A 15838-nucleotide genomic window follows, 5' to 3' on the forward strand; every position below is an offset into this window, starting at 1 on the left:
GATGCCGCTTTCGGAGGACCACACACTGTTAAAAATAAGTTGTCTAATCGACATTCATCTCGTCGAGTTTTTGATAGTCGAATTAAAGATTTCACCCAAAAAACAGGATCCAGGGAAACGGTTTCTAAATTTGTATGTAATTTCCATCCAGATTGTCTGTAGTCTCCGTTATCTGTTTTGGACCCGTATTTAGGCCAAAATGTAATACAATTTTCTGAAACAACAAAATTGTCAGGGTGAATAGACAGCAAGGTTAGGTCATGAACCCGCCTGCCTGAGCAGAGTAATAGTATGCAAGCAGTACGTTTAGCACACACAAACAGGTCAAAATTGAGTTGAAAATTGTTCGAGAGCCAAGATGACAAAACATCAATATCCCAGACAGGAGGCTTATCTTCTTTAGGTGTTTTATTGGAAATAGATTTTAAGATATGCTGCACTAAAGGATGAGAACTTAACTTTTCTGTGAGATTTGGATTGCACAAAGTTGAAACTACTGATTTATGCATTACAATTGTATTTTTAGAAAAATTTTCTATCAAATAGAGGTCTGATAAATACCTGGCCAAATCTGATCCAGAGGGAGCTGTCAAGGATATTTTATTCTTTATCGCCCAGCTTGACCATCGACGCCACACAGATTGGTAAGATTTTATCGAAGAATTTCGCCAACTGGATTTAAGAAGTTGTATTTGGTCCTGAGACCAACCTTTTATGGCCTCACTCCACCCCCACATTTCCATGCCTCCAGTGTTAATTCCTGGACTTTGGGTGGTGGAAAGCTCGTTGATGTGTCTATTAGGACTTCCGTTAGGTTGTAAATTGTGAATGGGGGAGCTATAGAGCGGCTGCGAAGGTCCGGACGCCAAAATGCCTTCTCCCACCTGGGAGCTATCACTATGTACACTCCTTGGGCATTGTTGAGGTGAGTCAAAACTCGAGGCAGGAGGAATGGTGGCGGAAATATCCACGCTAGAGAGAAATTCCATGTTCGGCTCAGGGCATCGTAAAATTCTGCTTGCCTGTCGGTTACGTCCAAGCTTACGTAGCGTGGAACTACATGAGCCGTCTGGGATGCAAACAGATCTATGTCGGGAAGGCCCCATTTCGAGAAGATCTTTTGTGTAATTTGAGGTAGCAGGTGCCATTCTGGTAGTTTGCCTTGGCGGGACAGCTGGTCTGCTTCCACATTGTACCGACCCGGCAGGTGATGAAGCGAGAGTTTTATGTTGAATAAATCCAGGATTTGGTAAATCTGATTTGTTAAATATAACAGGGACATTGATTGGGTTCCACCCTCGTTTTTCAGGTAGGAAAGAGCTGTTCGATTGTCGGATTGAATCGATATTGTAGAGTTTCGCATGTGAAGGGCCAACGCTTGAAATACTTTCAATATTACCAACATTTCCTTCTGATTCGAGTGAAGATTGAGTTCGGGAGCTGACCACGTGCCCGACATGATCAAATTGTCGATTTGGGCTCCCCAACCCAGACCTGATGCATCTGTTGCTATATAATGCGACACTGGACTTGGGTGAATAATTGACCGACTGTTCAGATTTTCTAACCACCAATTCAGTTCTATTAATGCTGGCTCGGGAACAGGGAACTGTTTGTAAGGGCGCATAACACTTAGCCTTTGGCAAAAGGTCAGCAAGGCCCTGTGATTTAAACGACCTCTGGGAATGCAGAAGCTTGCAAAATTCAATAGGCCTACTAAGGATTGCATGATCTTTAAGTTGGCAGTTTTCGTCTGAAGAATATTTTGAATTTTGCGAGTTATTGTCTGGCATTTGTCGCTGGGTAACCATTTTATGTTGTGGAACGGATCCCACATAATACCCAGGAAGTGAAGTTGACGTTGAGGTTTCAGCACGGATTTTGAAAGGTTTACGGTCCAGCCTAGGTAATTGAGCAAATCGACTGTTAACGAAACATGTCTCTGGAGCATGTCTTTGTCTTGGTGGACTATCAAAAAGTCGTCTAGGTAGACTAGCATGCGTACACCCTGGGTTCTTAGGATCTGCGCGACCCAGTTCGTCAAAGTGGCAAATGTCTTCGGAGCGGTGGCTAGTCCAAAGGGTAGACAAGTCATTTGCATCAGAACTCCTTGATATATAAGGCGCAGAAAACACTTGTGTGCGGGAGAAATCGGGACGTGAAAGTAAGCATTTGACAAGTCTATTTTTGCCATCCAATCTTGTGGCTGGAGGAACGTTGGTATTTTTTGAATGTTTACTAGTCGAAATTTGCTTACATGTACAAAGTTGTTGAGGTTGCGCAGGTTGAAAATCGGGCGCTGTGTTCCGTCCTGCTTGGGTACTAGGAACATTTGAGAAATAAAACTTGGAGTTGTAGGAGCTTGTTCTAGAACATTTGTTTGTACGAGCTGGGACAACACAGAAGTCATTTCCTGAGAAAGTGGAGTTTGGAGCGGATGGTCGTAAAATGGAAGATGAAGCGGTGGTTTTATTTTGAATGGGATTCGATATCCGCTGATTATGTCGATAATCGTCTGGTTCGCTCCTAACTTTCCCCATCTGTTTGGGTAATTTACAAGTTGTCCAGCTTGGAAAATCGAGTCAGAATTTTCGCGCACCACGACCGGTGGCGCGAGATCGGTCAGTAAATTGTTTACCGAGTCTTCCTTGCGAAGGACGGATGTTTCTGGGGCGAAATATTCTGCCTTGTGTAGCCTGTGCACGAGGTAAAAGTGTTGTTGGAGGTAACAACGTACTGTTGTAGGCAGGAAATAAACCTTGCGGAGGTGGAAAACAGGGATTCATATGCATGCCTTGCGAAGGCGTAGCAACATTACCACCGTGCGTCAGTGGAAAAGAAAATTGATTTTGGCCTTGCGCAGGCACAAAATTCGGTTTCATACTCGAATTGTTAAAATTGACTGGTTTTTTAGATCTTGTCTCTTTAGAAGGCCAAAAAATTTTTGTGCTGCCTCCGTTCTTTTCGATTGTTGCTGACAAGTCACTGCTTACGAATAGATGGCTGGAGGATGGCGGAATTTTTCGCAAAGTTGATTTAATAAATTTATCTTTAACATGTTTTAGCAAAAAATCCCTTCGCTGCTGAACTAAATCTGCGCGATGACCACATGTCATCTGAAGGAGGTCATTCGAGATTTTTTGATATTCACTTCGAGAAAAAAGGTCGCATAACTTTGTTTCGACTGCCTTCGTGTCAGTCATTTCTACAGAACCAAGCCAAGAAACGAACATTCTAATTACTTGCTCTAAGGCTTCGTTTTGTTTAAGCAAACCCAAAGAAATTGCCGCGAAACCGCGCTCTGTGTAATGCAGGTTTAGAGACGTTTCGTACGGTTTAAATTCCTCATTTGATTCTAGTTCTACGAATCCGGGGGTAGCACAATAATTTTTCTGTACATCTGTCTCGAACTGTAATCAGTTCTCGAATTTAAATAATCAAATTCATAATAATATTAAAATGCATCATATCGATTTTATTTTTACTCGAGTGAGTAATCGATTTGTAGGTTATATATGTCATAATAACACTGGCCAGAAAAAAGTTGATGCTTTTTGGCGGGCTGTCATTACGAAAAAACTAAATAATTTTCAGAGAACAAAAGAAGGTGCATTAGAACAGAGAACAGAAATCAGTGAACATTCAGATTATTCAGAAACAGATCAGAGCAGAAATAACAGTGTATTTTCAGATATAACAATCAACAACAGTTTTATCAGATTTCCTGTCGATGCGCAGGAAGAATATTCAGTTAAGTCTTATCATCATCATCAGCCGTACGACGCCCACTGCTGGGCATAGGTCTCCCCCAAGTTAAGTCTAATAATACTTATATATTTTCCTAATTACTTAGATATCAGTTATGCTATAGGTACTTGTATTATTTGGTATAAATCGACAAAGGAACAAATGAAATTGCATTAAGAGGAGAGAACAGAAATCAAAGAATATTCAGATTATTCAGAAACAGATTAGAGAAGAAACAGTGTGTTTTCAGGTATAACAATCAACAACAGTTTTATCAGACTTCCTGTCGATGTGCAGGAAGAATATTCAGTTAAGTCTTATAATACTTATATATTTTCCTAATTACTTAGATATCAGTTATGCTATATTTGTATTATCCGATACAAATCGATAAAGAGAACAACAGACAGTAAACAGTAAAACGGATAGTAAAACAAACAGTAAAACATTGCAGTAGGTAATATCGTTGTGGTGATTTATCAGGTAATCAGATGAATTTATCAAGGCAATCAGGTGGACAGGGATGGCTGTAAGGGGCGGTTGGAGGCCATTCGCGGGGTTTCACCCCATATTCAAACATCGTGTGCTTTTTACCCTATATTCAGACGGCTATGGGCACGTTGTCCATTTGTGGGTATTTTGCCCCATAGGTATTCATATAACTATGAAACATTCTAATCACATATTCTAACATCGTTGGTTTTTTACCCTATATTTAGACAGCTATGGGCACGTTGCCCATTTGTGGGTATTTTGCCCCATAGGTATTTCATATAACTATGACACATTTCAGTTTTGGAATGTGATTCAGAATTCAGATAATTCGTGACCTTACATGATTATGTATGGTTCACGACATGGTGGAGATGCTGGGATATCTTGAACATGTAATTTAGTGTTATGATACTCAGTACGAAATCAGTAGATACAGAATAGTTGACATCAAATCAGATGGACCTAATTAGATGGACCAATTCAGTTGTTAAATCAATTGACTCAAATCAGATGGGCCAATAATGTTGACTTAAATCAGATGGGCCAATAACAGTTGTTAAATCAGTTGACTCAAATCAGATGGGCCAATAATAAGTAGTTAAATGAGATGGACCAAATCAGTTGTCAAAGCAGATTGACCAGATTATTTGCGAATCAGATCAACCAAATCAGTTGATAAATCAGAAGGACGAAGCCAGTTGTTAATGTTATCGACATCAAATCGGATAGACCATGTAACTGTTGACCATAACAGTTATGAACATCAAATTGGATTGACCATGTTAGTTATCAACATTAAATCAGATCGACTATACCAGTTATCAACATTAAATCAGATTGAGTATACCAGTTATCAACATTAAATCAGATTGACTATACCAGTTATCAACATTAAATCAGATTGAGTATACCAGTTATCAACATTAAATCAGATTGACTATACCAGTTATCAACAAATCAGAAATCAGATCAGTTGAATTGAGTTGTTAAGTTTGTTGTAAGTCAGTTCATTTAAGAGTTTCGAAAAGTATTAATTCATTGATTTTATGTTTTTGGGGTACAAATTTTATTATGTTTTACTTCAATTTATATTGCAAAAATTCAGTGTAAACATATTCGAAATAGTCAGTAAGTATTGTTATTAGAATGAATACCAACCATTTGCTAAAAGTTAAGACCAAGTTTTCAAATAAATATCGTATATTAACCAATTCATATGCAACAGTTATAGAACATAAATCAACAATCGTGCTATCAGTGGCGCAGAAGCAATCCAGGCGTCATTATCCACAGCTAGTGGATGCCTTCCAGGTTATTATTCAGTACAATTAAAAGTTCTTCCTTGTTGACGAGCTTCGGGAGTTGGAGAACATTAATCAAGAGTTCAAAGAGGTAAACTATACGCTGACGCATATCAGGGAGCTGTCGATGATATCAGCAGCCTCGACCTCTTCAGTCGCAGATCAGGATATTCAGGTGAGAGCCTAATTGCCCTCTATTAAGCTGTACCTCCAGTAGCAACAAATTGGAATAGCTCAAATTTTTTGTCCTTTTTCAGTCGTTATTTGTCAGCACAAACCAAACATGCTAACATCATCTGGAGAAAGTTGTGATATTAGATATATTAAGTTGTTATATTACTGATACTTTTCAGTTATCCAGAATAGACGTATCTGCTTACGTTTATTGAAAACATCAGCAAAATTTTGATTCAGTGCGTTGTTTCATAATCAACAACAGCTTCAGCTAAATTAACAGGACATAGCAATGAAACAGAGTTTGAGTCTAAGTCAACAAACTGCTTATCAAGCTGTTCAGAACATAGTGCAGCAAATTGAACAGTCTACTCAAAATCTACAGCAGGGTTTAGAATGCTGAACTTAATCATAACACATGTGTATTTCATAATTCTTGCGTCGGGGCAGTGTCTCGAACTGTAATCAGTTCTCGAATTTAAATAATCAAATTCATAATAATATTAAAATGCATCATATCGATTTTATTTTTACTCGAGTGAGTAATCGATTTGTAGGTTATATATGTCATAATAACACTGGCCAGAAAAAAGTTGATGCTTTTTGGCGGGCTGTCATTACGAAAAAACTAAATAATTTTCAGAGAACAAAAGAAGGTGCATTAGAACAGAGAACAGAAATCAGTGAACATTCAGATTATTCAGAAACAGATCAGAGCAGAAATAACAGTGTATTTTCAGATATAACAATCAACAACAGTTTTATCAGATTTCCTGTCGATGCGCAGGAAGAATATTCAGTTAAGTCTTATCATCATCATCAGCCGTACGACGCCCACTGCTGGGCATAGGTCTCCCCCAAGTTAAGTCTAATAATACTTATATATTTTCCTAATTACTTAGATATCAGTTATGCTATAGGTACTTGTATTATTTGGTATAAATCGACAAAGGAACAAATGAAATTGCATTAAGAGGAGAGAACAGAAATCAAAGAATATTCAGATTATTCAGAAACAGATTAGAGAAGAAACAGTGTGTTTTCAGGTATAACAATCAACAACAGTTTTATCAGACTTCCTGTCGATGTGCAGGAAGAATATTCAGTTAAGTCTTATAATACTTATATATTTTCCTAATTACTTAGATATCAGTTATGCTATATTTGTATTATCCGATACAAATCGATAAAGAGAACAACAGACAGTAAACAGTAAAACGGATAGTAAAACAAACAGTAAAACATTGCAGTAGGTAATATCGTTGTGGTGATTTATCAGGTAATCAGATGAATTTATCAAGGCAATCAGGTGGACAGGGATGGCTGTAAGGGGCGGTTGGAGGCCATTCGCGGGGTTTCACCCCATATTCAAACATCGTGTGCTTTTTACCCTATATTCAGACGGCTATGGGCACGTTGTCCATTTGTGGGTATTTTGCCCCATAGGTATTCATATAACTATGAAACATTCTAATCACATATTCTAACATCGTTGGTTTTTTACCCTATATTTAGACAGCTATGGGCACGTTGCCCATTTGTGGGTATTTTGCCCCATAGGTATTTCATATAACTATGACACATTTCAGTTTTGGAATGTGATTCAGAATTCAGATAATTCGTGACCTTACATGATTATGTATGGTTCACGACAACATCTGAGTACCTAACGTCTGACCAACTCTCAGTTTCGAAATGCTGCAACTCTTTTAGTTTTTCTAAATAAGAGTGCGAAGTTTTCGGAATTGCGGGTTCCTTAACAACTGTATTAACAGGTAGTGAAAACTGCGCGTCTATAGCTACTGTAGGTTGAGATTCAGCTTCTGACCCATTAGTTATAGTTGGTTGTTGAATCGCCGCGTTCTGTTATATCCTAATTTAATACTAAAGAATTGCAACATCGACAATATTCATTTTCACAAGGAACTTCAACGTAAACAAATTCATTTTAATAAAACTCTTTTGCATCGATACGATAGTCAGTCAGCCTTTAACCGCGCGCGAATAGAGTCGTCAGAAATCAGAGAATTGCTTCATATAATTCTTTGTACTTTCTATAATAAAGTGTTTTTATCGTAGTTAATTAAAAAGTGTTTTTTTAAAAAAGACTGATACCAGCCGCTCCTAACAAAATTGGTGTCAGAAGTGGGATGTTTGAGGAGATTCTAGTCAAGAGAGCCCTCAGCATCTAAAAGAATCCAGGAACGGTACCCCATCAGTCGTGGTCGACGATAAGTCTCATCCCATAGGAGAGCCCGCACCACAGCACCCTACGAAAAACGCATCGTGATCGACGGTCAGTCTCCGCTCTATGCGTGAGCCCGCATCATTATAGAATATTCATCGTGATCGACGGTCAGCCTCCGCTCTGTGCGTGAGCCCGCATCACTGCATCATCTGCAACGTGGTCTACAGTATATCTCCGTTTTGTACGTGAGTCTGTATCACATTGATTTAATTCGTCGTGGTCACCATCATCTTTTACCAACTCTGGCTGCACTCACCATTGTCATCATCAAGCTGTACACAGTCTACCTACCCTGAGTGGACACTTGGCGTGATCGTGTATTCCGCCACACACGCATTCTCCTTATCGTGACGGACAGCGAGGCGTCAAATTCGAAACCGAAGCTCCCGCTTTGTGTCTCCGCCGATCATACGCCGCCGCTACCTTCATCACACCGGTGAAATACAATCCACGCTAAGGACTCAATTTCTTATAATGTGTATTAGCATCATTTTAATGTAAGTTATTTTCTTTACATCTTTACATATCTTTATTCTTATCTTTATTCGAATTCTTTACATCTTTACATCTTATAATCTTTATACTATTTCTTTACAAAATCTTTACAAACATTTTTACTAATCTTATACCCTAAAACTTTAACCTAATTTCTTGCAAAATAACGACATAATGTCGACTAAATCAGAGGTTGAGACTCAAAAAGTCAACCTCAACGTCCTAATAAAATTTATTAAACCTTATAACGGAAACAGGGACACATTACCTGCTTTCCTTACAAATTGCGACAGCGCAATATCTCTAGCTACCCCCGATCAGCAGTATATCATCTGCAAATATATCTTATCACAACTTGAGGGCAAGGCACAAATCGTTTGTAGCTTAAAACAATTTGAAAATTGGAATGAACTCAAACGATTCCTTAAATCGACATTTGGAGAGAAAAAACATTCAAGCCATTTGCTTTACGATCTACAAAATTGCAGACAGGGACATAACGAAACTGTCACGCAATATTCTATCCGACTTGACACGTGTCTAACACGTATACAGGCGGATATCCACTGTTCTTGTACCGACAATACGTTACTCCCTGGTGAGATTGCCGCAATGGAAAAGCTCGCCTTAAACACTTTCTGCATCGGGCTTCACCCTCATCTCGCCACAATCTTAAGATGTCGAGATCCTCAGTCTCTAAAGGAGGCTGTAACTTATGCAATTGATGAAGAAAAATTGTTTAAGTTACCCACAACATCGAACCAAATCTCAAAATCTTGCTCAATATGTAACAAAACTGGTCATTCAGCATCAGTTTGCTACAATCGAAAACGGAATAACTTTCAAAAATCTTATCATGTGCCCCAACCTTCCACCTCTAATTCAAATTCTTCAAATTCTTCCGCGTCAAATCAAAAAATCTGTGCCTATTGCAAAAACATAGGTCATCATATAAATGAATGCCGCAAACGTAACTACTACAATCAAATTCGTGCAAAAGGCAACAATAATAATAACGCGCAAACAAATTCACGTCCTCCACAAAATCCTAAACCCATAAACTATTGTGACGAACAAATTTTCGATGAATCCGAGGACGATGAATCAAAAAACTAAAAAGGATTTCAGTGGCGTGTCGTCTGAAATCCAGTCCCAAAAACGACACGGTAAATACAAAATCTTGTGATGTGCCTAAACAGGTCATCAACGTCTCACATGAGACGAAACATACTAATTCTTATGCTAAATCTTCTACTAAATCTTATAATGCTAAATCTTGTCCTAAATCTTATAATGCTAAATCTTGTCCTAAATCTTATAATACTAAATCTTGTCCTAAATCTTATAGTACTAAATCTTGTACTAAATCTTATAATACTAAATCTTGTCCTAAATCTTATAATACTAAATCTTGTCCTAAATCTTATGATACTAAATCTTGTACTAAATCTTATGATACTAATTCTTATACTAATTCTTATCCTAAATCTTTTACTACATCTTGTGAAACAAACCTTCAAGACACGAACCCTAGTGTCTCTAAAAAGGATATCAAGGATGTCCCTGTCTATGAGACAAATGTCCTTAATAAAAAAATATCACTGCCACATACCTTTATAACCACAAGGTATTCTAAAAAACCATTGTGTCTCTTAATTGATACTGGCGCAAGTGTCAGCATAATCAAACAATCGAGCCTATCAAAAGTGCCCGAACTCTCTGATGAAATAATCAAACTCAAAGGAATAAACGACAATGATTCTTATTGCGAAACTCTTGGTACTTTCCAAATGGAATTTAACCTATATGACTCTATCTTATCTTACAAATTCCACGTCATCAATGACGCAATAAATCTTGCAACTGATGGTATAATCGGTTCAGATTTCTTACACTTCTTTAAAACAAGTATCGATTATAGCACAAAATCAATGTCCTTGAATGAGCATAAAATCCAAATTCATTATACAGCTCCCAAATATATAATACCAGCTCGTTCCGAGACTGTAATCGAATGCATCGTGTCAAATGACAAGTCCGAATTGAATAAACTCAAGGAAGCACTCGTACTAGATCACACTATATCCGAAGGTGTATTTCTAGCCAATTGTATTGTCTCTTTAAAACGCAACAACAGAGTAAATGTATCTGTTCTTAATACGACAGATTCGCCTGTCGAAGTAAAAAACTTTAAAGTTCGCTTGACTCAAATTGACTTTGATGAATTCCACAAAAACTCATCTCAAGACGAACAAAATATCTTTAATATGTCTTCAACATCGTCAAATCGCATAAATCGCGTTCTTGATCTCATAAGACATTCTCATCTAAACGAAGAAGAGAAAAAGTCTCTTTTCGATTGTTGTTCTCAATACACTGATATCTTTTATCTTGAAGGCGACCCCCTGAGTCACACTAATGCTCTACAACATTCCATTAGTACTGGGAATAATCCGCCTATCTATGTGAAACCCTATCGCTTCCCGGAGTGTCACAAAAATGAAGTGGACACTCAAATTAAAAAGATGCTTGATCAAAATATTATTAAACCTTCTATTTCTCCTTGGAATGCCCCTGTGTGGGTCGTACCTAAAAAAATGGACGCGTCAGGAAAACAAAAATGGCGTATAGTGATTGACTATAGACGCCTTAATGACGTCACTGTTTCGGAAGTGTACCCTATCCCTTTAATCACTGATATCCTTGATCAACTGGGACACTCCAAATATTTTAGCACCCTTGACTTAGTATCAGGTTTCCATCAGATCTGTCTTAGTCCTGACGACGCACAAAAAACAGGCTTCACCGTAGTGAACACAAGTGGTTCTGCAGGTCACTACGAATTTACTAGGATGCCCTTTGGTCTTAAAAATGCCCCTAGTACTTTTCAACGTCTCATGAACACTGTCCTTTCAGGTCTTCAAGGCCTACATTGCTATGTCTATCTCGATGACTGTATTATATACAGTTCCGATCTCTCTTCTCACATCGAGAAACTTAAAATGGTATTTAATAGATTCCGAGAATTTAATCTCAAACTTCAACCTGATAAGTGCGAATTTCTTCGACGTGAAGTCACTTATCTCGGACACATAATCACCGACAAAGGTGTTTCTCCGAATCCGGACAAAGTCAAAGCTGTCCGCGAATTTCCAATTCCTAAAAATCCTAAAGACATTAAATCTTTCTTAGGTCTAGTCGGTTATTACCGTCGCTTTATTGAAAACTTTTCAAAAATTACCAAACCTCTTACATCCTTACTAAAAAAGGATACCACATTTCATTGGTCCGTAGAACAAGACCAAGCTTTCAATGTCTTAAAAGATAAATTAACTTCCGCTCCACTATTACAGTACCCCGACTTTTCCCAACCTTTTATCGTCACCACCGACGCAAGCAATTATGCAATCGGTGCTGTATTATCGCAAGGATCTATTGGCAAAGATAAACCTATTGCCTATGCCTCTCGAACTCTTAATAAACAAGAAGGCAATTATTCTACCACCGAAAAAGAACTACTAGCTATTCTTTTTGCGGTAAAAACATTTCGTCCTTACCTCTATGGTAACAAATTCAAAATCGTAACTGATCACCGGCCCTTGGTTTGGCTTTTCAACGTCAAGGACCCCGGAAGCAGATTAATTCGTTGGCGCCTCAAACTAGAGGAATACGATTACGAAATTGTATACAAACAAGGCAAACTCAACTCAAACGCCGATGCCTTATCTCGAATCCCAATTCTTGCTATAAATAATGACTCTCTCAACAATCTTTCTTTTGAGGTCTATTTTAAAAAGCGTTTTACTAATTCTTTACCAGATCCAAATACGCATATCGAAGAACATTCACAACCCTTACATCTTTCTAAATACAACTCAATCGCCTGTCCAGTATCTCTTGATTTTGATAATTCTATGCCACATTGTGAAGAATTCTTATCGCAGGTAAATGACACCGCGACCTTACTCGCAGCTGAGCGATCACCGTGTACTGTACAATCAGTCACAATTAATAATAAAATTGTATACTTCTTATTCACAAAAGTCAATCACTTCGATGAGACGACTTATAGATCTATCTATGATCTTCTAATGAAACTTAGAGATGAAATCTTAACCCAAAATCCAACTTTGACGGACTTAGCTATATCAGACTTTACTGATCCCTTTTCTAAACTCGTGTATACAAAAATCTACCTAATGATATCTCATATCTTTCATAACACTAATATAAAAATTCATATTTACAAAAACCAAATTATTTATCCTACTCCAGCTGAAGTTCCTAAAATTCTTAAGGAAAATCACGATTCTCCTGTAGCCGGACACCCCGGAATCAAAAGAATGTACAATCGTATAAAAGAATCTTATTACTGGAAGAGCATGCGTGCAGATATTGAACGATACGTCAAAAGCTGTAAGCTCTGTCAAGTAAATAAACCTTTACGTGCTTGTAATAAAGCTCCAATGGAAATAACATCCACAAGTACCAAACCCTTTGAACGTCTTGCATTAGATATTGTTGGTACTTTACCCGAAGCAGGTTTCCAAAGATTTAAATTCATTTTAACTCTTCAGGATGATCTCACTAAATTCTCTTGTGTCTATCCTATGATCTCGTCCACAAGTGACGAAGTAGCCCGAAATCTAGTTCATTTTATGTCCTTATTTGGAACGCCTAAAATGATTCTAACTGATCTTGGCACTTGTTTTACTTCGGATCTTTTCAAACAAGTCACTGAAATCTTCAAAATCAAACCTTTATTTTCTACCCCGTATCATCCCCAAACAAATGGCGCACTTGAACGAAGCCATGCTACTCTTAAAGAATATTTAAAATCTTTCGTAAATGACAATCAAAACGATTGGCACTGTTACCTAGCCACAGCAGTGTTAGCGTACAACACAACCCCTCATAGTACTACACAGTACACCCCATTCGAACTTCTTTATGGTCATAAACCAACATTACCAAGTTCTCTTTATGAAACTAATAATAGCACTACTTATCATGAGTATATACGTGCTCTTCTCTATAGAATGAAAGTTAGTAGAGAAAAAGCTTTACAATTCATACAACAAAGTAAGGAAACGTCAAAACAAAATTATGACAATAATACGAGAAACATAATTTACAAAACCGGTGATATGGTATATTTAAAACACCATCATCGACTTCGAAAAGCACTTTCCCCGATTTGGAAAGGCCCTTATAAAATAATAAAAGTTCATAATAAACATAATGTGACTCTTCAAATAAATCGTAAACATGTCAAATATCATACTAATCTCATAAAACCAGCGCATTCTTAACATAACTTTAAATTCTTTCAGGTTATTATGTCATGGAGCACTCGCCGAATCGCAAGTCACTCCAATTATACACAGTCCTGGTCTTTATTTTGACCCTACGACGAATATTTATTTCTATAATGATTATTGGAAAGTAGTAACTCATGTCGATATTCACTCGATAGAACCTCATCTTAACAACATAGACAAACTCATCGTACAAACTTCTCTTCTCTGTACAAAAATCCAACATGAAGATTACTCAAACTGTAAGGATATCTTCAGTCCTATAGAAGTCTTATTAGAATCGAACTACGTCAAAAGTCATTCTCTGTCTCATATTATCTCTCAAGATGTTCCATCTCGCTTCAAAAGGTCACTCGAATTTGGAGGCGAAATACTTAAATTTTTCTTTGGCACCCTCGACGCTGATGATGCGCGAAAATACGATTCCGCCATTAACTCGTTTCAAAATAATGAACATGAAATCTTCAATCTCATGAAAGAAAATATTCATGTAGTTAAATCATCAATAACTTCTTTTAACTCAACTATTAGTAAATTGAATCAAAACGAATTAAAATTAAACTCGCAAATTGACAAACTAAACGAAATCTTATCTTCCACTGTAAGAAGTAATAATAATCTAATTTACACTTCACGACTTAACATTTTTATAAACATTATTGAAGGATCGTTATTGACTATTTCTAATTTCCTAGACTCTATCATTAATGCAATTTTATTTGCGAAGGTAAATGTATTACACCCTTCTATTTTAAGTCCTACTAATCTTTTTAATGAACTGTCTAAACGAAGCAGTTCTGTAGATAATAAACTGGACTTCCCAGTTCCTTTAAACTTAGATAATATACATACCCTTATGGATGTATCTAAACTAATTTCTTATTATTATAATAATAAAATAATTTTTATTATACAAATTCCTCTTATATCTCCTATTAAGTATGTTGTTTATAAAACGATTCCATTGCCAACTCCTCATGAAAAAACAAATCCTAATACTTTTGCTCTAATTACACCTACTAAATCTTATATTGCGTTAACAGATGATAGATCACATTACTCTTTATTAGATAACATGCAACAATGCTCTGTGTTAAATAATGAGTATTCTATTTGCCCATTAGAAAATATATTCTCTAGTGTTACAAATCCATGTTGTGAAACTAAGCTATTAACGGAAGTAACCTTATCTCTTCCTGATGAATGTAATTCTAAAATGTTATATGGTCTTATTGATATATGGCAAAAACTTAAAAATAATAGATGGATATTTGTTCAATCTAAAACTAGCAAATTAACTTTGAAGTGTAATAACGAAATGAAGGATTATTCTATTTCTGGAACCGGTATCTTAACTCTAGAAGAAAATTGTATTGGTTTTTCTAAGACTATACGGTTAGAACCGTCCACTGTAACCAACATAGCTATCAATAATTATTTTAATATTGATTTTGACATCATTCAAGATGATTGTTGTAAAAAGGATAATGTAAACAAGTCGATTCCTCTTTTATCTCCTTTAACTCTTAGTAATATTGACTTAGATTCTTTAAAACATTCATACAAACAACTTGACGATCTTGAACGTGACATCCACAGGATAAAAAACGAATCGCACTTTACTAAGTATGCACATTATTATTCTTCATTTTCTATTTTTTGTATTTGTCTTATATTCCTTTACTTTGGTTACAAACTATATAACTATTGTTATAAAAACTATAAAAATCATAATTCACACTGTTGTATACAGATCTTTAATCAATGTACTACCACTCGCAAGAAGATGGTTGGATCTAATGTTACGAATTCCATTGAACTGAATGAAATTTCGGAAGCTTCAATTGAACCCGTTTATGGGACAATAAACAAAACAAACACGTATAAAAGGAATATTGATAATAATTGATCTTAACTTACTTATCTTAGCTTATTCTAATTCTTAATCGTTTAATCTTATCTTAAAATGTTTCTATTTCTTATACTAATGTACTTTAATTCCTAGCTTATACTATTCCTTAATTGTTTAATTCTTTTGTTTAAAATGTTCTTACTTAAGA

The sequence above is a fragment of the Pectinophora gossypiella genome, chromosome 20 (genome assembly GCF_024362695.1).
Source record: "Pectinophora gossypiella chromosome 20, ilPecGoss1.1, whole genome shotgun sequence".
NCBI classification, from domain to species: Eukaryota; Metazoa; Arthropoda; class Insecta; order Lepidoptera; family Gelechiidae; genus Pectinophora; species Pectinophora gossypiella.